Source organism: Bos javanicus, chromosome 7 (assembly GCF_032452875.1).
Source record: "Bos javanicus breed banteng chromosome 7, ARS-OSU_banteng_1.0, whole genome shotgun sequence".
In the NCBI taxonomy this organism is placed as follows: Eukaryota; Metazoa; Chordata; class Mammalia; order Artiodactyla; family Bovidae; genus Bos; species Bos javanicus.
The window spans coordinates 109,953,286-109,974,225 of NC_083874.1; the positions used below are offsets into that span (position 1 = coordinate 109,953,286).

The 20,940-nt window shown below is 40.1% G+C and overlaps 1 protein-coding gene and 1 long non-coding RNA gene across 2 annotated transcripts in view; both read left to right on the plus strand.

Annotated features, from left to right (window-relative positions):
• Nucleotides 1-7,411, plus strand: part of LOC133251753 (uncharacterized) — a 55,388-nt gene extending 47,977 nt beyond the window's left edge. Inside the window, exon 2 of the long non-coding RNA XR_009737777.1 lies at nucleotides 7,331-7,411. This is a non-coding gene — a long non-coding RNA (uncharacterized LOC133251753). The remainder of the gene's footprint in view (nucleotides 1-7,330) is intronic.
• The window catches only part of CAMK4 (calcium/calmodulin dependent protein kinase IV), a 269,812-nt gene that overhangs the window by 115,640 nt on the left and 133,232 nt on the right, over nucleotides 1-20,940 (plus strand). The window lies entirely within an intron of this gene.

Below are 20,940 nucleotides of genomic sequence, written 5' to 3' on the forward strand. Positions count from 1 at the left end.
GCAATATATATTTATACCAAATCATTATGTTATACACCTTAAATTTGCATAATGTTATATATCAATTTTAAGGAAAGATATAAGCATCTGAATGCAGAGTTCCAAAGAATAGCAAGGAGAGATAAGAAAGCCTTCCTCAGCGATCAATGCAAAGAAATAGACGAAAACAACAGAGTGGGGAAGACTAGAGATCTCTTCAAGAAAATTAGAGATACCAAGGGAACATTTCATTCAAAGATGGGCTCAATAAAGGACAGAAATGGTATGGACTTAACAGAAGCAGAAGATATTAAGAAAAGGTGGCAATACATAGAAGAACTGTACAAAAAAGATCTTCACAACCAAGATAATCACGATGGTGTGATCACTCACCTAGAGCCAGACATCCTGGAATGTGAAGTCAAGTGGGCCTTAGAAAGCATCACTACGAACAAAGCTAGAAGAGGTGATGGAATTCCAGTTGAGCTATTCCAAATCCTGAAAGATGATGCTGTGAAAGTGTTGCACCCAATATGCCAGCAAATTTGGAAAACTCAGCAGTGGCCACAGGACTGGAAAAGGTCAGTTTTCATTCCAATCCCAAAGAAAGGCAATGCCAAAGAATGCTCAAACTACCGCACAATTGCACTGATCTCACACGCTAGTAAAGTAATGCTCAAAATTCTCCAAGCCAGGCTTCAGCAGTACGTGAACTGTGAACTTCCTGATGTTCAAGATGGTTTTGGAAAAGGCAGAGGAACCAGAGATCAAATTGCCAACATCCGCTGGATCATGGAAAAAGCAAGAGAGTTCCAGAAAAGCATCTATTTCTGCTTTATTGACTATGCCAAAGCCTTTGACTGTGTGGATCACAATCAACTGTGGAAAATTCTGAAAGAGATGGGAATACCAGACCACCTGACCTGCCTCTTGAGAAACCTGTATGCAGGTCAGGAAGCAACAGTTACAACTGGACATGGAACAAGAGACTGGTTCCAAATAGGAAAAGGAGTACGTCAAGGCTGTATATTGTCACCCTGCTTATTTAACTTATATGCAGGGTACATCATGAGAAACGCTGGACTGGAAGAAGCACAAGCTGGCATCAAGATTGCCGGGAGAAATCTCAATAACCTCAGATATGCAGATGACACCACCCTTATGGCAGACAGTGAAGAGGAACTCAAAAGCCTCTTGATGAAAGTGAAAGAGGAGAGTGACAAAGCTGGCTTAAAGCTCAACATTCAGAAAACGAAGATCATGGCATCCGGTCCCATCACTTCATGGGAAATAGATGGGGAAACAGTGGAAACAGTGTCAGACTTTATTTTTTTGCACTCCAAAATCACTACAGATGGTAATTGCAGCCATGAAATTAAAAGACGCTTACTCCTTGGAAGGAAAGTTATGACCAACCTAGAAGCATGTTCAAAAGCAGAGACATTACTTTGCCAACAAAGGTCTGTCTAGTCAAGGCTATGGTTTTTCCTGTGGTCATGTATGGCTGTGAGAGTTGGACTGTGAAGAAGGCTGAGCGCTGAAGAATTGATGCTTTTGAACTGTGGTGTTGGAGAAGACTCTTGAGAGTCCCTTGGACTGTAAGGAGACCCAACCAGTCCATTCTGAAGGAGATCAGCCCTGGGATTTCTTTGGAAGGAATGATGCTAAAGCTGAAACTCCAGTACTTTGGCCACCTCATGCAAAGAGTTGACTTATTGGAAAAGACTCTGATGCTGGGAGGGATTGGGGGCAGGAGGAGAAGGGGATGGCAGAGGATGAGATGGCTGGATGGCATCACTGACTCGATGGATGTGAGTCTGAGCGAACTCCGGGGGTTGGTGATGGACAGGGAGCCTTGGCGTGCTGCGATTCATGGGTTCGCAAAGATTCAGACAAGACTGAGTGACTGAACTGAACTGTACTGAACTGATATATCAATTTTATCTCAGTACAGCTAGGAAAAAATTAGTCCTGTTAATGTTAGCAACTTACTTAGCAAAATAAGTTGGACATTCTTATTGGATTCTCATATACAATTTTTTTTTTTAATTTTAAGTTATTTCTAGTATACTTGTATCTTGAGGTTAATTAGACAAGAATACATTTTGTTCAAATTTCTTTGAAAGGTTTTGTTATGATAATAATTTATATATTGGAATTAGTGATAGATTAATGTGATAAGTAAATTAAGGAATGGATGCTATTTAATATAGTTTATTTTGCATAAATTTTTGAATATTTTGCAATTATATAAAATTAAAATTAGATTTTTCATTTTCTTCAGTGTTTGCAAATCACTTCCCTTTATATTAAGTGGAGTCATGCAGTTTATATCCTTTTGACCCTGGCTTCTTTCACTTAGGATGTTGTATTAAATAATCATCCATGTTGTTGTCTGATTCCAGTTCATTTCTTTTTATTTATGGATAGTATTCTACTGATTTCTCAGCTGAGGGATATGGGAGTTGTTTGCAGTGTTTCCTGATTAATAATAAGCTGCTATAAAGATTCATGTTCAAGTTTGTGAATGAACATAGCTTTCAATCGTATGGTATTAATTTTATAAGAAACTGCCAAGCTGTTTTCCAAAGTGGCTGTATCATTTCTCACTTCTTCAGCAGCATAGAAGTCCAGTTGTTCTGCATCCTTGCCAGCCATGATACTCTGTCTTTTCTTAGGTGTTCCAGGAAGAGTGAAGTTGTATCTCATTGTGGTTTTAATTTGCATTTCCCTGTTGTCTAATGGTGTTGAGCATCTTTCTTTGTGCTTTTTGCCATTCATGTATTTTCTTTGGTGAAGCATATGTTCCAGTTTCTGGCCTACCTTAAAAACGCATTATTTTCTTATTATTGGACTTAGTTTCTAATTCTAGAGATAAGTCCGTTATCAGATATATGATTATAAAAATTTTCTCACTGTCAGTGGCTTTCAGAAGGCAACCTTTCTTAAGGTTCTTAAGGTAAATGAAGTACAGTTTTTTTGTTCTTTGAATTACTGTGCTTTTGGTTGTAAGTTTCCCAGGTGGTGCTAGTGGTAAAGAACCTACCTGCCTATGCAGGAGACATGAGACATGGGTTCAATCCCTGGGTCGGGAAGATCTCCTTGAGAAGAGAATGGCAACACACTCCAGTATTCCTGCTTGGAGAATCCCATCAGCAGAGGATCCTGGTGGGTTACAGTCCATGGGGTTGCAAAGAGTCGTACATAAGTGAAGTGACTTAACACACACTTTTGGTTGTGTATGTAAGAAATCATTTCCTAACTAAAGGTCAGAAATCTTTCTTTTTTTTTTTTAGAATTATAGGTTTTACACTTGTACTTATGATCCATTTTGAGTCATTTTTTGGTAGAGTGGCACTTGGATAAAGGCTTTTTGTTTTTGCCTTTGTTTTTTACACATATGTATCCAGTGGTTCCAGCACTATTTATGGTTGGAGGGACTGTAACTTTCTCCACTGAACTGCCTGTTTACCTTTGTCAGAAACCAGTTAGTCATGTGTATGTATAACTATTTCTGGATTCTTTTTTCCATTTCATTTATCTACGCGTTTATTCTTCCTTCAATACCACTCTCTTTATACTAAGTCAGGAAATAGAGGCTCTGAGTGTTTTAACTTCAAAAAGAAGGTACATTCTGCTGTTTTGCGTAGTGTTCTCTGGAAGCCATTTAGCAAAGCTTCGCTGATAATGTTGCTCATGTCCTCCGTAGCTTTGGTGATAACCTTTCTGCTTTCTCTGTTCACTGCTGAGAGAGTGTGGTGATGCTTCCAGCTGTATTCAGGCCGTTGTCTATTCTCCTTTCAGTCCTGTCAGTTTTGCTGCATGTATTGTGAAGCACTGTTCTTGGGTGCATACACTCATGTTTGTGATGTCATTCGGGGGAGTTGCCCTCTTAACATTATAATTAAGTCATGTTCATCTTTGTCTTTATTCTGAAGTCTGGTTGACAGGATATTAATGGAGCTACTCCTGCTTTCTTTTGTTTAGTGTTTGCTTAGTATCTCTTTTCTATCATCTTATTTTTAACCTTTTTACACTTTATATTTCAAATGAGTTTACTGTACACAATGTAGAGTTTGGTCTTGATTTTGTCATGTAATATGATGGTCTTTTTTATTTGAACCTGAAGTAATAAATTGTTCATTAGAAGCAAATCACTGACTGAAGGAGTTTATACGTGTCTAAAAATGTGGAATGTACCCTAGAGTGGTAGGTTTTCAGCATAAACAAAATTTCCCTAAAGCAATATGGAATTATCTGTTTGGATCATGGCTACAAATGGAGGCTGAAGATTATTAAGTGCAGTCTGTTTTAGCATATGACTGATGATCTTTATTTTTTAATTGGTATGCTTATAAAGTTCATATTTGATATAATATTTATATGATTGGACTAAAATATACCATATTGTTAGTTGTTTTGGTGTTAATCTCTTCTTTTGTTTTGTCCCCCAAGTACTTCATTTCTGATTCCGTTTTAGCTTCCTTATTGACTTTTTTATTTAAAAAATTTTATTTTGTTTTATAAAAATTGTAATTAAAATTTTATTCATTGCCCTGGGTTGTACAATGTGCATCTTTAATTAATCAGAGTCTACTATAAAGCAGTCACAGCACTGAGCTTGTGGTAGAGGCTTTAGCGGCACTTGCTCAGCCTCCTCCTGCTCCTTGTGCTCTGTTGTCATGCCTCTTCTACATGTGCCGTAAACACAGTGAGTTGTTAGTATTTTTGCTTCACATAGATATCATTTAGAGCAATTAAAAATAAAGTAGAATTTTATATTTACCTTCATTTATTCCATTGCAACTCTGTTTCTTTGTGTATGTGTTATGTCTTCCCCCAAATTTTTTAAATGTGTTGGAATTGTTCTTTTTTTTTAATTTTATTTTATTTTTAAACTTTACAATATTGTATTAGTTTTGCCAAATATTGAAATGAATCCGCCACAGGTATACCTGTGTTCCCCATCCTGAACCCTCCTCCCTCCTCCCTCCCCATACCCTCCCTCTGGGTCGTCCCAGTGCACCAGCCCCAAGCATCCAGTATCGTGCATCAAACCTGGACTGGCGACTCGTTTCATACATGATATTTTACATGTTTCAATGCCATTCTCCCAAATCTCCCCACCCTCTCCCTCTCCCACAGAGTCCATAAGACTGATCTATACATCAGTGTCTCTTTTGCTGTCTCGTACACAGGGTTATTGTTACCATCTTTCTAAATTCCATATATATGCATTAGTATACTGTATTTATGTTTTTCCTTCTGGCTTACTTCACTCTGTATAATAGGCTCCAGTTTCATCCACCTCATTAGAACTGATTCAAATGTATTCTTTTTAATGGCTGAGTAATACTCCATTGTGTATATGTACCACAGCTTTCTTATCCATTCATCTGCTGATGGACATCTAGGTTGCTTCCATGTCCTGGCTATTATAAACAGTGCTGCGATGAACATTGGGGTACACGTGTCTCTTTCCCTTCTGGTTTCCTCAGTGTGTATGCCCAGCAGTGGGATTGCTGGATCATAAGGCAGTTCTATTTCCAGTTTTTTAAGGAATCTCCACACTGTTCTCCATAGTGGCTGTACTAGTTTGCATTCCCACCAACAGTGTAAGAGGGTTCCCTTTTCTCCACACCCTCTCCAGCATTTATTATTTGTAGACTTTTGGATCGCAGCCATTCTGACTGGTGTGAAATGGTACCTCATAGTGGTTTTGATTTGCATTTCTCTGATAATGAGTGATGTTGAGCATCTTTTCATGTGTTTGTTAGCCATCTGTATGTCTTCTTTGGAGAAATGTCTATTTAGTTCTTTGGCCCATTTTTTGATTGGGTCATTTATTTTTCTGGAGTTGAGCTGTAGGAGTTGCTTGTATATTTTTGAGATTAGTTGTTTGTCAGTTGCTTCATTTGCTATTATTTTCTCCCATTCTGAAGGCTGTCTTTTCACCTTGCTAATAGTTTCCTTTGTTGTGCAGAAGCTTTTAATTTTAATTAGGTCCCATTTGTTTATTTTTGCTTTTATTTCCAATATTCTGGGAGGTGGGTCATAGAGGATCCTGCTGTGATGTATGTCGGAGAGTGTTTTGCCTATGTTCTCCTCTAGGAGTTTTATAGTTTCTGGTCTTACTTTGAGATCTTTAATCCATTTTGAGTTTATTTTTGTGTATGGTGTTAGAAAGTGTTCTAGTTTCATTCTTTTACAAGTGGCTGACCAGTTTTCCCAGCACCACTTGTTAGGAATTGTTCTTACCTATTAACATTTATATCACCAATTCCTGACTCTTGGAGGCTCTGTTAAAAATTTAATATGCAAAGGTGTCTAGGAATATGTTTGATTTATAAATTTATTTTGTTCTTAAAATTTCAGAACCACTAGAGTGAATGTATCATAGGATACATTCCTTAGGACTACCTTCCTTAGTCCTTTGGCCTAATCTTCAAAGTCTGACAAGTTTGCTTCAACTGATCTTATTTCGAGATTTATCTGAAGCTCTCTCTCAGGTTGTACTTGAGCCTGTGTGGTTTCTCTCTGTTTCTGTCTCGTTCTCTTGCTCTCATGACTGGAGAGGGTACATCAGGACCACAGTGTCCTGCTTTTTAATGTCCTCTTTTTAGTAACTTCACACATGTATCACATAGAGATAGATAGTTATGGAGTCTCTTCTTACCATTCTCCTTTACAGGTAAACATTTTCTGTACATCTTCAAATTTTTATAGAGGGATAAATCTGCTTTTCCTCTGTATACCTTTAACCATTTCAATAGTATTTTCTCCTGGACATTTCACATCATCATTTTTGTTAGTGCGTGTGTAAGTGGTAACAGAATTCACCACAACAAAGGAGCCAGTGTCTCCACAGGGCTAACCCAGGTCTGGGGAGGTAGCAGGGTACCAGTGATGCCGTGTAAATTCTTAAAGGTCCCCAGCACCCTTGCCGAGTCGTGGAGACTCTCCTGACCTTTACGGCCTAGTGTGGGACTTAAGCCTCCCCCTGAAGTCACGAGCTTTGCTGTAGTCTAGGCGCCTGCCTTCAGGAAGGGCCACAGGCTGTGAGATTGGGTAGAGGTCCTATAAAGTCTGTGTTTACCCAATGAGCCGTGACCGAATGCAACAGGTCACTTGTACAGAGATGGACAAGAAGTAGAAGGGCAAACAGGAAGATTCAGCATGGCATTCTTAATTATATAGAAAAACGTCCTCTCAAGTTTGTCGAGTCCTGTAGTAGAACGTAAAACACTTGTCAGTTATGAGGGTAACTGCAAGAGATACTTGTTTTCAAGTTTTCCCCTTAATTTCTTACTGAGAGCATAACATTTTCTTTTTGTCTTTTTTCCCCCTCAAGGGGTGCTACATCCATTGTGTACAGATGCAAACAGAAGGGGACCCAGAAGCCTTATGCTCTCAAAGTGTTAAAGAAAACAGTAAGTTTATTTCATTATATAACAGCGTCTCTAAGGGATACGTGTCCTGGAGAAGCCAGGAGCCCTGATCCAAAGGACAAAGGTCCAGAGGACTGCGGTGTGCAGCTCACTCACTTGGGTCATGTTTGTGAAAGGACAGCCAGATGAGTTGTTTTCTGATGGAAACTATGATTCTTTGAAAGCATCTGGATCGTAAATTAGATATGGCTGTGGGGGAGAAAAGTAGGCAATGGAAAAAGATTTAGAGTTTCCAGGTGAACTTTGCTTTGTATACCTGCCATGTTTTCAGATATATATGTATATGTGTGTGTGTATATACACACACATATATATATTTAATTTCCAATCACTTAATATACTAGAAAAGCTTGCTATTTAGAAACACCTGAATGAAATACAAATAGATGCATTTGTTAAAGGATTCATCAGCTTCTAACTTGATTTTCAGATGGTGCTTTTGCTTCAGTAAACTATAACCAGACAAATGCTAATGTATCTGGGACTTAACCTGCTCATCTAAGAAGTTTATATTTAAACAAGAAGGAAGGATTTTGTTATCATACTGGTTTTTGGTTTTTTCCCCTTACTGTAGATGAGCTGAGGGGGCAAAGGTTGCTTAGGCTCATCCCCAGTAAGTACGAAGTGCTAAGGTGAGAGGTCAAAATTCGAATACCAGTCGGTAATACCGGCATTTTATACTCCTGGTGCCTCAGAGAGGGTTTGTCATTGTAATGCCCTACTGATACTTTGTGTCCTCAGGTAATTTCCCCTTCTAAAACCACAAAAGACAGTATATTCTTTTATTGTGAACTCTTTCTTTTTCAAATTTTATGTGAACAAATATGTGAAATATATATATTTCTGAAAACCCAGCTGTAACATATGCTGAGAAGAGACATAACATAACTTTTGAAATCAAATAATACCTCTTTGAGGCCAAGGGTTTTTTTTTTTTTTTCGTAAAGGCAACGTAATATCACCGGCTGTTGTTGTATTGTCTGGCACAGGGAAGTTTTAGGCTCTCATGTAATGAATAAGAGAATAATGGCACAAGGTATTCAGTCAAATAGAAGCAGAATGACATTTTGAAACAATCTGTTAGACTTTAAGGCCATTCAACTAACAAGAGCGGTGTAACTGAGCAAAGCAGTATAAACGGCATTTGCTCCTAATAAGCTCTTTCTTCTGAATTTTCCGTTTGGTGTAGGCAATGATTCCAGAATGCAGAGGGGTCTTTTCCTCAGTAAGATTTGAAATTTTCTCTTAAATCGATGTCTTATGGTCATAAAATGTGTTTGAGCTAGATTATTAAAATTTTATGAAAGAGAATTTCCTATTAAACATCTCAGTTTGGTTCAGTTCAGTTGCTCAGTCGCATCCGGCTGCTTACAACCCCGCGGACTGCAGCACGCCAGGCCTCCCTGTCCATCACCAACTCGTGGGGCTTGCTCAAACTCATGTTGAACATCTACTTGTATGAAAATTATTTAGCACGCTTTAGCAGTGGTCACACAAGAGATGTTTTTGGACTTGGTTGTATCTTTTCTTGATGGTTAAAAAAATTGGCAGTAAAATTTGTGTGTGGTTGTTTTATTTTCATAGTTGAGGAAACTTTAAAAGGCACTGGCTATATAAACATCGAGGAAAATAAGTATTCAGAAATGACTTGTGAATGCTCAGAATTGCCAAGGACAAAGGGTTGATTTAGACAGTATTTGCTGTCAAAGATCTTTGGATGAATTGGAATAAGAGCTAAGTGAAGACATTTGGTAGGTTCATGACTCTCATTCACTGGGAAAGTAAAGCTCTGATTTGCCCTGCCTGTCTACTTCTCTCCATCTCTGTCGTGGAAGCATCTTCCTCAGAAGACAGGCAGGAAGAAAATGTGGATGAGAACCAAGTGTCAGATGGCCCTGCAGAGCGACGCTATGAGGCAGATGTTGTCAGATGCAGTTACTGTTGTGCCAAACGGAATGAGAGAAATCCCTGGAGAAACCCCGAGCTTTGACCATGAGTTAGATGGAGTTCCCAGCATTGTCTCCTGGAATCACCCTTGCCCAGAGATGTGTAAACGAGAGGAACAGCAGGCAAAACCTCAAAGAGCAGTTGCCTCCAGTGTTTAATTCTATATAGGTCATGAAGACAGAACTTCTTTCTCCAAATGAAATGAACAAAGCCTAAGAATCTATTTATAGAGGACAAGTGATGCAGGGGAAATGAAGTATTCTAGCAAATTCAGTTTAAATCTACTCTTGAGGGGGAAAGGGGGTTTCAGAAAACTTGAATCATTTATGAAATCTATTTGAGTGAGCCACATAAAATTGCACCTGTTTAACTATTCTTGACCTAAAAACGACAGCTATGCGGGTCAACTGACAGCCTTGGGGCCACTGTATGACTTCACTGGGCAATTCCCTGGCTCCTCGTTTTATGACCAGCCCTAAATTTTAAGGGATTTGAAAGATTATCTACATCTGTCTATCTATCAATCACTTCTCAACTATCTGTGAGAATTTCTTAGGTTTGATATAATAAACTACCATAAATTGGATGGCTTAGAACAATTAAAATTCTTTTCCTGCTTTGAGTTCTAGAATTCTGAATCAGAGGGATAGCAGGGCTGGTTCCTTCTGTGGGCACAGAGGGAGACTTGGCTCCAGCCTCACTCTTGGCTTCTGGAGACGGTTGGCAGTGCTGGGTGCTCCGTGACTGGTCACTGCACCCGTCTCATCTCTGTTTTCATCACATGGCAGTCTTCTTGCATGTCTTTATACCGTCTTTCCTCTCTGCATGTCTGTGTTTAAATTTCCTTCTTATAAAGACATCAGTTCTGTTGGAGTAGGGGCCCACCCTACTCCAATATGAGCTCATCTTAAACTAACTACTCATATTTACAACAACTAAATCCTGAAGTCTCACTTTTAAGGACTAGGGGTTAGGACTTCAACATATTTTGGGGAGGGAAACAATTTCACCCAGAATACTATCTGTAAAATGGGACCTCTTCAAAATATTCCATTCAATAATCTATCTGAAGTTGAATAAAATTTTTTTCACAGTCAAGAAGCTAATGAACATAAAACCCATCCATTTTATAAGTGATCAGATTCATATATAAATGTTTTTAAGTCCAAGAAAATATTCCTATTTCTTCAACAAGTTAATTATTTGATAACAATAATCCTCTTTCCTGGGATCTGTTAAAGAGATTTTCAGGAAAGTTTACCCCAATTTCATTTTCTGGCAATATTATATTCCTTTCTCATAGCTTAATATTTTAGGAAGGATTTAGTTTATATTGGAAATAAGGGACTTATTCCCCCTATAAAACACCCTGATTATCATTGCCAACCCATTAAGAACTCATATGTCTGGGTAAAAGACAAAGGCTCTAATTAATCCATCAGAAATCAGACTAAAGCATCTGCTCTCATGAAGAAATCCATATTCCATCAGTTGATAGGCACAGAGCAGAGTTGATATGATAATAAACATAAAGTAAATGGTAACATTCCAACAGTTGGGTATTTTGGCTAATAAAATATTATTGCAGGAAATAAACAGTAATTATAACAAAAATATTTTAAATGACCATATATTTTATGTTGTTCAGTCACTCAATAATGTCTGATGGACTGTAGCATGCCAGGCTTCCTGTCCTTCACTATCTCTCGGAGTTTGCTCAGACTCGCATCTGTTGAACTGATGATGCCATCCAGCCATCTCATTCTCCCTCACCCCCTTCTTCTGCCCTCAATCTTTCCCAGCATCAGGGTCTTTTCCTATGAATCAGCTCTTCACATCAGGTTGCCAAAGTATTGGAGCTTCAGCATCAGTCCTTCCAATGAATATTCAGGGTTGATTTCCTTTAGAATGGGCCAGTTCAATCTCCTTGCTGTCTAAGACTCTCAAGAGTCTTCTCCAGAACTATAATTCAAAAGCATCAATTCTTCAGCACTCAGCTTTCTTTATGGTCCAACTCTGACATCCAGACATGACTATTGGAAAAACCATACCTTTGACTATATGGACCTTTGTGGGCAAAGTCTCATCTCTGCTTTTTAATATGGTGTCGAGATTTGTCATAGCTTTTCTTCCAAGGAGTGAGCATCATGGCTTGCTCCATAGCTGCAGTCACTGTCTGCAGTGATTTTGGAGCTCAAGGAAATAAAATCTGTCACTGTTTCCATTGTTTCCCCATCTATTTGCCATGAAGTGATAGGACCAGATGCCATGATCTTCGTTTTTTGAATATTGAGTTCTAAGCCAGCCTTTTCACTCTCCTGTTTCACCCTCATCAAGAAGCTCTTTAATTTCTCTTTGCTTTCTGCCATTAGGGTAGTCTCATCTGCATATTTGAGGCTACTGATATTTCTCTTGGCATTGATTCCAGCCAGAGAAATCTTGATTCCAGCTTGTGCTTCATCCAACCTGGCATTTCACATGATGTAGTCTGCATAAAAAGTGAAAAGTGAAAGTGAAGTCAGTCATGTCCGACTCTTTGCGACCTCATGGACTGTAGCCTACCAGGCTCCTCCATCTGTCCATGGGATTTTCCAGGCAAGAGTACTGGAGTGGGTTGCCATTTCCTTCTCCAGAGGGATCTTCTCAACCCAGGGATCAGACTCAGGGATCAAACCCAGGTCTCCCACATTGTAGGCAGATGCTTTTACCATCTGAGCCACCAGGGAGGTAGTCTGCATAGAAGTTAAATAGGCAGGGTGATAATATACAGCCTTGATGTACTCCTTCCCTAATTTTGAACCAGTTCATTATTCCATGTCTGGTTCTAACTGTTGCCTCTTGACCTAACTGTTGCATACAGGTTTCTCAGGAGGCAGGTAAGGTGGTCTGGTGTTCCCTTCTCTTTAAGAACTTTCCACAGTTTGTTGTGATCCACACAGACAAGGCTTATGTGTAGTCAATAAATATATGGATATAATACCATATTCTTTATCTATAGATAACTTTCATTTCTAGATTTAGAATACATTAAGATACATATTGGGAGAAGGCAATGGCACCCCACTCCAGTACTCTTGCCTGGAGAATCCCAGGGACGGCGGAGCCTGGTGGGCTGCCGTCTCTGGGGTCGTACAAAGTTGGACATGACTGAAGTGACTTAGCAGCAGCAGCAGCAGCAAAATACATATTGACCAACATTATTAATGTCTGCAACTTAGTTTCAAATAATTCTCAACCAAAAAATGTGTGTATGTGTGTGCACATATGGGGAGAGAGAAAGAAAATATGACAGAAGTCAATAGTTATAAAATTTAGGACAATGTACTAATGTTCATGCTGGTATTTCAAAATTTCAGTGTATGAGAAAATTCTCCTAACAAAAAATTTGTTTTAAAACATACTTTACCATTGAGCTCTTGTTCAATTTAACTTTTCTTTGGCCATTCAGAAAGTGTATCAAGATCTTACAGTTTCTAAATGTCGTGATAAACAGCGGTGACTCTCTATTATAAGAGGTGTTAAGTGCCAGAAAACAGAGAATGGTATTAATAGTTGAACCAACTTTTTACTATACTTGAACTCCTGAGCTCTTCCAGAAACAATATCCATTTGTCTCAGTGCATTGTTAATGAGGATAAAGCTTTGATGGTCGTGAAAGTGAACAAGAAGGCAAATGAATTGAAGGGCTATTTGGGTTGTTTGGGCTCCCTTGGTGGCTCAAACGGTAAACAAAATTTGCCTGCAATACAGGAGTCCCTGGGTTGGGAAGAGCCCCTGGGGAAGGAAATAGCAGACCGCTCCAATAGGTGGTTTATTTTGAATTTTTTTTCAAAATAGTATTAGCGATCCTTGGACCAAAGAAGTCATCAAGTCACAAGAAGTGGCATGCTTCCTCTCCTCCTGGGAAGAGTATCTCATTTTGTAACTTTTTATTTTGAAACACAAATTCACAGCCAGTGCTATCTCTGTTGTCCATTAGTAACTCGTTACCTTGCATGTAAGGACTAATATCAGGGGAACTGCAAACTTTGTAAAGCCAATCCAGGGTAAAGGAAACAAGTCTTGCCATTTTCTTTCACTCATGAGCCTTTTGTTATCTCCATTTTATGTGATATTTAGAGGAAATTGAAATAGAGGAGAAAGATTTTCCTAATCTACGTCCTCAGGTGAACAACTTTGGGACATTAAAGGATTCTGACAGGACATTTTGTTGATATTACCAGACTTCTGAAAATGCTGAACTTAAAACTGCGTAGAAGGAAAAAATAGATTCAAGAAAGTGTCAAAATTTGAACAGATTAAGCAGATGGAACCTTCAGTCTGGACTGACTTTTGGTGAGTTAAATGGATCACAACTTTTGAAGAATTTTGGGATATGGAGGAACAAGTCATAAACATCTCTTTTCTTAAGAGTACAAAACTTGGGGTGTGTGTAAATAATCACACTTCAGCTGTATCAATATGGCTCATTTTCAGGAACTAATTGAGATTTAAGAAAATCATGATCATCAATCATTTATAGTGTCCCTGGAATTTTGGAGATAAATATTTGGATTCTGAAATCCTGATGACATTTATAGCTATGTGGCTCAACCCTTGAAAAAGACTACATTCAGTTTACTATAAAATCCTTCCATGAATACCTAGTATGGAATCTAAGATTAGCCTCAATGTGTAAATTCAAAATTTATGAGTCTGAGAGCCCATCTCAGTCTCCTGACTCTCCTTAGGAACCGCTTAGTTGTGGGTAAGATCATGGGCTGTGGAGTTCAGCCTGAGTTCAGGATCACTTCTGCCACTTACTACCTGGATGACTTTACAGCAGATATGTACATCTCTTAATGTTAGTTTCTTCATCTGTGAAATGGGTTTAAGAACATCTAGTTCATGGCATTTTACTAACAATTAACAAAAGATAATTTATGTAAAATATTTCTCAGTACCTGGGGAGCATATTGGAGAAGGTGATGGCACCCCACTCCAGTACTCTTGCCTGGAAGATCCCATGGATGGAGGAGCCTGGTAGGCTGCAGTCCATGGGATCCCTAAGAGTTGGACATGACTGAGCGACTTCACTTTCACTTTTCACTTCCATGCATTGGAGAAGGAAATGGCAACCCACTCCAGTGTTCTTGCCTGGAGAATCCCAGGGATGGGGGAGCCTGGTGGGCTGCAGTCTATGGGGTCACACAGAGTCAGACACGACTGAAGTGACTTAGCATAGCATAGCATAGCATAGTGCTATCTTATTCTGTATAATTCTGATGTTTTCATTAGCTTGATTGAAAACTAAGCAGTGAGCCACCAGATATGTTGTATACTGCTGTATGAATAGATTATATCATTTTGGGAGTCCTTTTAAATCAATCTGCCAAAAATAGATATGCATCTTTTTAAAATGAACTTTTATTGACGTATAGTTGCTTTACCACGTTGTGTTAGTTTATACTGCACAGTAAAGTGAGCCCACAATACATATACATACATCCTTCGTTTTTCGATCTCCTCCCCATCTGCGTCACCACAGAGCACTGAGCAGTTTCCTGAGCTGTGCAGCAGGTTCTCATCATTTATCTGTTTTATATAGTATCAATCATGTATATATGTCAGCCTTGACCTCCCGATTCATTCACCCCCTATTTTACTATTATCAATAAAATTTATTGTGATACTAAAGATTTCTGGTCATATGACCTCATACTTGAATCTTGGAGGCCCATGATTCCTAGATTCGAGCAGTTTCAACCCTCCTGTTCTATTCTGATTCCTGACGTTGGAGCACTGTCTCTTGATCCGTAGTGAGAAAAGTGTTCTGGGTCTAAATGTTGTCATATTTTAGTTATTATGATATAAAGTCACCTATAGATCGGTGGAAAGGCTTCTCTTGAATAATTTAACATTCACGTGGTAAATGTTTCTAACTTTTACAAAATTTTCCTTAAATGCCCAAAGGTGAAAAGAGGCTTTTAATCTCTTCTCAGTTGGTTGAAGAGCTACACATTGTGACTTGCTAATCATTCTGTGAGTTAGTTTTTACCTTGTATTCATTTTTCCTGATATCCTTATAAGTTAGATCTTGGAGTATGTAACTGTGCTGCGGCAGCAGACTCTGAACGGCTGCTCTAGATTGAACTGCAGAAAGTACGAGGCCTACCTCAAACTCTCGGCAGCTGGACCTCTAGGGCATCTCCTAGAGGAGTTTTCAGCTTCTTCAGTTCTGAAATGGAAGTAATGCTTTTGACTCCACTCAGTAAACTGAAGCTTACCTGCTCTTATCTCTTTCCGTCTAACCTTTGGGAACATGGAAAACTGATCACAGGCATGTGCTCTCCAACTTCTGTGACATGCGTAAGAAAGATGGCTGGGTTAGTCTGGGTTAAAGATACGCAGCTACTAACATTACTAATACTTTAAACGTAGCTACTTTGAACCACTCATCGTAGGCTCTAGAAGTGCAGTCAAGGTCGCCCTTGGTCAGTGATGGAGAGGATAATAATAAATCACTAGCTCAAATAGACCTTTTGGGCCCAACTGAGGTCTCAGAACACATTAAGGAAAGTAGCTTGCAGATAACAAGCTGTGTCAAGTGAACTGAAACGTCAAGCATTCTCTGTTGGAACCTGTTGATTTTCATAGGGACTATTAAACTAGGTTCCCTGGAATAGGAACAGGGATATTTCTATTGAGTTTGTGACAAGCATACGTCTACAAGACAAGAGAGATAACAGGGTAGAATGTTAATCTTGGCCTGATTTGTATGCTCTGCCGTTCAGAGATCCACTTGGAAGTCTGGGTGTTCTTAGAGCAACTTACTCATTCTAATTTGATTTATTTTTTTTGGATAGAAATGCTGCTGGAATCTATCACAATTCAGCTCACTTATTTATCTTCTCATTATATTGATCTTTCACAGGCACTTTGTTGCCTTTTAAAAAATAGCACCATAATTCGGAGGCAAGCTGGTGCAAGGGGAGTACATGTACTAATGCTGCAGCTCACAGAACAACTGGCATAATTTACCCCAAGAGCTGGAGGTATAGAGTGCAAGTGTTCATCACTCAGTCGTGTCTGACTCTTTGCGACCCCATGGACTGTAGCCCACCTGGCTTCTCTGTCCGTTGACTTTTTTTAAGTGAGAATACTGCAGTGAGTAGCCATTCCCTTCTTCTGGGAATCTTCCCAACCCAGAGGTTGAACCCAGGTCTCCTGCATTGAAGGAAGATTCTTTACTCTCTGAGCCACCAGGGAAGCGCCAGGGGAGTAGGAAGAAAGAAAGAGACAGAGAGGGGAAGATGCTGAATATACAGGTGCTGGTCTGCGTGCTGTTATCAGAAAGAAACAGACTGTGCGCCGACACCAGCTGCTCAGGTTAGCACGCTGAACCCTCCAGTGCTTTTATAAGTGGCGAGTGGTTGGATCTGAAATGATCTTCACCCTGTATATGGAGTCTGTGGAGCAGCAGCAGGAGATGACTAGCCTGAACTAGAGGAAATCTTAGAGGGAGAGCTTATGTCACCATTCCCTAGCAGAAGAAAGAGACAGAGCTTCTCAGAGACCTGAGTGGGGAAGGCCTGGTAACCAGAGGAGAGGTTCAGAGAGGCTGAAGGAGCTCCGGGAGGGAGGACTGGGGAGTGGAACGGATGGGCCACACCGGGAGAGGAGAGACGGGATGAGCCTGCAGGCACACTCAGGATTTCCTGACTTAGTGAGCTCAGGGAGTGAGAGCTGGGGAGCAGATGGGCCACAGCAGGGAAAGGCGAGGCTGAGAGGAGCTCCTGGAGGTGAGAGCTGGGGAGCGGATGGGAAAGGAGAGAGAGTGAGGAGAGACAGATGATCCTGCAGGCACACTCAGGACCCCTGACGTACTGAGGAGGAGAAGGGCTGTAAGCTTAGTGCTAACCACGAAAAACAGTCTAGTAAGTTTTTATTTTTATATTTATTTGTGGTAGAAGTTGAATAATGGTCAAAGCTGCATCTATCCAGACAGTGTAAGAAGAGAAGAGAAAAAAGGCTGAGAGGAGATCAAGTCCTGGAACTCCAGACTGTTAATCTGTTGAGAGAGAGGAAATGAATGACTGTGTGCAAAAGATGTTGATTAGAAGAAATCCAAATAATTTTCAGTATTGAATTAGCTTGCAACAGTTTTTTTTTAAAGAAAGTGTTCTCAGATTACCATATGCCAGTTCAGCAATTTTAACAACAAAGAATAAAAATGGGAGCCACACTTGATTAATCAGCAGTCTGTAGTAACCCCTTTTATATGTTAATGCAAAAATGCTTCATGGGAATTTTCCCTGGAAACCAAAGGACTCAGTAGCATGGAGTCCTAAATCTGAGCCCTTTCTGTTTGATACCAGCTAGGTCCTGAAAGAGAAAAAAGACTAAAAAAAAGGAAGGAATGATTGTGGCCCCGATCTGGTACTGAAACTAGATATTGCTCTTTGCTAATCTGATTAAGGATGAAAAAACCTTTGTTGACTGACACATAGACACAGAGAAGCTGAGTGCAGTTCAAGTCACTCTGTGAAACAGGAGTTTTCTATGTACAGAGAAAGCAAGCAACATATTTCTTTTCTAAATGCTGTGAAACCTTAGGTTAGTGAGTCTCAGTATACAGCATCCACTACCAAATGAAAGATGAGTAATGGAGTGTGTGATGGTCAGCGATGCCGGTGTGGCTTCCTTTGTGTTTCTGTCTCCTGGATAGACAGGATGCCAGTGGTCCCACTGGTGCCCATGTAATGGCTCCGTTTGTCTCTCTGTCTTATGGGTACACAGGCCGCACCGACGGCCCACTGGTGCCCTGTATATGGCTCCCTTTGTCTTTCCGTCTCATGGGTACACAGGCCGCACCGACGGCCCACCGGTGCCCTGTATATGGCTCCCTTTGTCTTTCCGTCTCATGGGTACACAGGCTGCACCGACGGCCCACCGGTGCCCACGTATATGGCTCCCTTTGTCTTTCCATCTCATGGGTACACAGGCCGCACCGACGGCCCACCGGTGCCCCGTATATGGCTCCCTTTGTCTTTCCGTCTCATGGGTACACAGGCTGCACCGATGGCCCACCGGTGCCCACGTATATGGAATTCCAGTTTGCTCTCCATTCTAAGCGTCAGTATCACAGGGTCCATTCAGTTAAAGCTACTCATTCTTGGTCTCTATCCGAGAGATCTGAAAAATGTATCAAATGGATAGTTATATCTACAATGCTTTTTGCCCCATAGAATGCCAGCCTGACACTGGAAGGATGTTTCTTTGAAATTTTGAGATCCAGATAGTTTAGAACTATTTTTCCATGATAGCATCAGTACATATTTGGGTGTCATGATCAGTTTCAAGGTGTGACAAAAATAATAAAGTAGTGTAGGCTGCGAATGACTTCTTTTATTGAAAAGTCAAAGTGAATCCAAGTTTGCTATCCTTATCTTTTAAATTTTGACATATTTTTTGAAGGGGAATATGGATGAATGTCATGATTTACCTACAATATTTATATGTGCATAAAAGAAGAAATTTAAGTATCCTTTGTTTTCTATGACAGTTAAAATTCTTCCTGAATCTGATACCAACTGGGTATCTGGGGGGAAAGTGCTTAACAGTTTTAGTCAAAGATATCTTAGGGTTTTTTTTTGTTTTGTTTTTTTCCAGTTTGAGTCTCTTTTAGCTTGAAAGAATTTCTCTAGGGTAAATATTCAGTGTAAATCCAGGTCTGTCTCAGAGCTGTTTCTCTGTCACCTGCTCTTCCTACATTGGCTTCTGGATTCAAGGGCGGCTGTCACCATGGAGCGTGGCCCCTTCCGTGAGGACAGAGCAGTGGTGCACACAGCCACCCCCTGGTGCTGACCACCCGAGACAGGGGAGGTGAGGGCATGGTGGCTGCAGACAGCTGTGGAGCACATCGACACATTGTGGGCATGAATACGATCAGATATGCAGAGAAGGACAGGACCCCCCAGTGCTGGATCACAGGCGCTTTCCACTGCATTCTTCGAACCCTGACAGTCCCGGGGACTGTTATCAAGCGGGAGCGGTGCTGGAGCGTTAGCATGGAATGTATGCACATCAGCCCAGTTAGTCAACGTGGAGCTTTATATCTGAGCCATTCAGTCCAGAAGAGACTTAAGAGCACGCTGATAGTGCATAGAGTATGTACCCATCACTGCATAGAAGTAGACTTTAAGAAGGATTGAGCCAATATGCTTCCCTTTTTGATTTCTAGAAGCATCTGATCTCTTCAGAAAAATGAAGCTCTGGGTTAAGATGTTAAGATGATTCCTCACCAAAGAAGGCAAATCTGGCTTTATACAATGAGAGAGAATACTGCCATGGAGAAAAATCAACTGGGAATTTTTCTTCGAACCTTAAATCATTAAGATTTGTAGTATCTCATTCTTACTCTAGCCCTAGAGCTTTATGATGTTACTTTTAGGATCATAGATTTAAGGGCCTAGATCTGATAGATAGAGTGCCTGATGAACTATGGAATGAGGTTCGTGACATTGTACAGGAGACAGGGATCAAGACCATCCCCATGGAAAAGAAATGCAAAAAAGCAAAATGCAAAAAGCTGTCTGGGGAGGCCTTACAAATAGCTGTGAAAAGAAGAGAAGCAAAAAGCAAAGGAGAAAAGGAAAGATATAAACATCTCAATGCAGAGTTCCAAAGAATAGTAAGAAGAGATAAGAAAGCCTTCTTCAGCGATCAATGCAAAGAAATAGAGGAAAACAACAGAATGGGAAAGACTAGGGATCTCTTCAAGAAAATCAGAGATACCAAAGGAACACTTCATGCAAAGGTGGGCTCGATAAAGGACAGAAATGGTATGGACCTAACAGAAGCAGAAGATATTAAGAACAGATGGCAAGAATACACAGAAGAACTGTACAAAAAAGATTTTCACGACCCAGATAATCACGATGGTATGATCACTCACCTAGAGCCAGACATCCTAGAATGTGAAGTCAAGTGGGCCTTAGAAAGCATCACTACAAACAAAGCTAGTGGAGGTGATGGAATTCCAGTTGAGCTATTCCAAATCCTGAAAGAGGATGCTGTGAAAGTGCTGCACTCAATATGCCAGCAAATTTGGAAAACTCAGCAGTGGCCACAGGACTGGAAAAGGTCAGTTTTCATTCCAATCCCAAAGAAAGGCAATGCCAAAGAATGCTCAAATACCACACAATTGCACTGATCTCACACGCTAGTAAAGTAATGCTCAAAATTCTCCATGGCAGGCTTCAGCAATATGTGAACCGTGAACTTCCTGATGTTCAAGATGGTTTTGGAAAAGGCAGAGGAACCAGAGATCAAATTGCCAACATCTGCTGCATCATGGAAAAAGCAACAGAGTTCCAGAAAAGCATCTATTTCTGCTTTATTGACTATGCCAAAGCCTTTGACTGTGTGGATCACAATAAACTGTGGAAAATTCTGAAAGAGATGGGAATACCAGATCACCTGATCTGCCTCTTGAAAAATTGGTATGCAGGTCAGGAAGCAACAGTTAGAACTGGACATGGAACAACAGACTGGTTCCAAATAGGGAAAGGAGTACGTCAAGGCT